Source organism: Marmota marmota, unplaced genomic scaffold (genome assembly GCF_001458135.2).
Source record: "Marmota marmota marmota unplaced genomic scaffold, marMar, whole genome shotgun sequence".
In the NCBI taxonomy this organism is placed as follows: domain Eukaryota; kingdom Metazoa; phylum Chordata; class Mammalia; order Rodentia; family Sciuridae; genus Marmota; species Marmota marmota.
In genome coordinates this window covers 5,548,985-5,552,041 of record NW_026000272.1, presented here as the reverse complement: position 1 = coordinate 5,552,041, position 3,057 = coordinate 5,548,985, and positions in this window count along the sequence as shown.

The window sequence follows — 3,057 nt, the reverse complement described above, 5'->3', positions numbered from 1 at the left end:
AAATCCCTCAACGAATTCTCATTTGCATAATGCTTTTGCATCCTCAGTCCTAACCCAGTTCCTGGCAAGGAAAATGGACCATGGTGATAGTGTAAGACATCAGAATTTTTGTGAAGAGGGGTCTTCTCTTTCCTGAATCACACTGGGTGAGCAATGGACACTTAAGCAAGATCAGGACTGTGTCATAAGAAAAACAGTAGTTAATGTTGTTGGTTATGAAATTGATGTTGACTTCTATAGAGATGTCAACAATTTGGGGGCTGAGAAGAAGTCATGAAGGTCCATGACACCAATATTGAAAGCTTTCTTTTTAACAGAAATTGGCACCACCTCAATTAGTCTTTGTACCTTCATTTTATAGCAATAGCTGCAGCAGTTCCCTTGGTGAGCTGTGGCAGCTGAGCCTCTACTTTTGGACACTGTCACAAAAGACATCACTGTGAAAGCCAGACTTACCAAATTAAAGTGTCTGCAGTAGTCCCAGGTGTCAGGTATCTGTATTTGATTTTGATTTTCTGCCAGGTTTAGGGACTACTGATTTAGAGGTTACCAAACCATGGTAGTTGGAACTCTGGAGATTTCTCAGAAGGGCAGTGTATATATGAAATAGATACAAAGACATGGGGGCATCAGAAAAGGGAGGAGGGGGAGGAGTTGGAAGAGTTATTGTTCCATGACTTGAGCAAAAGGAATTTGAAAATCAGTGATTTTGTGTGTTCCATCTGACCTTGGCCATGTGCTCCTTCAAGTTTGAAGAGAAGGAGGAGTGGATGGGGAAGAAAGGGGGAAAGAGATAATGCCACCTGAACTAAGAATGACAAATAGTATTTATTGAAAAGCCACAATAACACCCTGCCATTTTACTTATAGTTATTAGTAAGTCTGAGGAATGATAATAGCGGGAATAAGAGCTGACAATTTCTAAACACTAACTGCCAGGCCCTTCCCTACAGCCTTTATAAGTGATATTCCATGTCATTTTTGCACAAGCTAATGAGTCCTAGAGACAGAGGAAGAGCTGTAAGTATGAAAGCTGGGAATCAACTCTAGGGGTCAGCTGCAAGAGTTGGCCCTCAAAACCACTCTATTGTTCTTCTTGGGAGGGAGGTATTGATATGTCCAAATTACAGATCAGGAAACTAAGACTCTGCATTTAAGTACTTTACTAAGATCACACAATATGTAAGGAGTGGAGTAGAATGATAATTTTGATTTTTCTGACTGCAGAGCACATCTGTGCCTTCATTTATTCACATACACATTCAAATAATAATCATTCAGTACCTACAATATGCTAGGCACTATCTTAGGCTTATTATATCCTATTTTTAGACAAAAATCTTAGGCTACTTCTCTAGAATTGTCATTGATTGGTGAGAAGGTAGAGCCAAGGACTTTTGTTTTGTACAGGGGATTGAATTCAGGGGCAATTTACCACTGAGCTATATCCCCAACCCTTTTTATTTTTTATTTTGAGGTCAAATCTCGCTATGTTGCTGAGGCTGGTTGCCATCTTCCTACCTCAGTTTTCAGAGCTGCTGGGATTATAAGTATGTGTCAACACACCCAACAAGCCAAGGGCTCTTAAATGCAGTGTCTTTGACAGGAAATTCTATCATGTAGCACAAATGAGATGATCTATATAGCTGGTGAGGAGGAATTTATTATGTCCCTCAAAAATGTTTTGACCTATTTAACATTTTTCAAGGGAACAATGAATCCTATTATAAATGCAATCATAATTCTATTTAACATATTTATATTTACATCACTTTTTTGAAATATATTGCTCTTATATATAGAATATGAGAATTACCTGATTGACTCCATTCCTGAAATAAATTAGGAGAAGAACCTATGTAAAATCTAAACATCCCAATACACTATTTTTGATCTCCATTAGCATATGTAGTCTAATTAAGCATTTTTTTTAAATGTCAGCAATTGCTGGGGCTCTTCTCTGTCTCCATGGTCTGTTGTGCAATTGGGCTATGCAAATAGAATAATGGTCTTCTTGCTCTTTCCTCTTCAGAAGCACAAGGCAAGTTTGGTCTCTTCACAAACAACTCAGAAAATATAATGGCAATCTCTAGGCCTCTCTTTTCTTTTGCAAACATATTTAGGAAATTTACAGTGTATTTGACCACTGATATCATTTTCTGCATTATTATTTTGTCATTATTGTTATAACTATTCTAACAGTAAGACATAATTTGGGGAATTTCAAGGTAAACTGGTACATTTGTTCAGTTTAGTAAATCTGAGTTTATTGATGCTTTGGCAACAATGGGACCCTGTGTAGCTGCAGTTCTGTGGGAGATGCCAACTGAGGTCAAAGGAGGAAATTTCTTTTGATAACCTCAAAGGGCCATTCTTACCTTACATTTAACTAGGAACCCGATTTTTTTTTTTTGTCAGAGATTAGGGATTTGGGAGCTTGTATGAATGAAAATCCAGGAAGATAATGAGTCCAAAGGAAAGTATGGTTATTTTCATACATAGCTAGTCTTGTTCAAATCTATGTGTTTATTTGGAAGTTATCAATATGATCCAAAGCAGAAATTGGTATATTTGAAATACCCAGAGGTACCCCCTAATGACTTCCACTGGTTCATGCCTGAATATTCACTCCCCCTTGAGTGTGGGGTGGACCTGCAACTTTCTTATAGATAACAGAGTATGGCAAGGTAAAGGGATTTTGCAAGTAATATTAAGTTCCATAATCAGTTAGTTTTGAGTTAATTGAAAGAGAGATTATTGTAGGTGGGCATGCATTAGTCAGAAAAAAAAAAAACCCTTATAAGAACAACTATGTCCTCTTTGAGGTCAGAGAAACTTTCTGATGTTGGCCTTGAAGAAACAAGTTGCCATGTTGTTCAAGGGCTTATAGAAGGTCATGGGACAATTAAACTTTAGGTGGCATGAATGAGCTGAATAGCCAGTTCGCATTACTTTCAATAGCCAGGAACACTTTGGAGACTTTGGTACTACAATAACTAGAAGATGAATTCTGCCAATAATATGAGAGAGTTTAGAAGTGTACCCTTCCCTAATGAG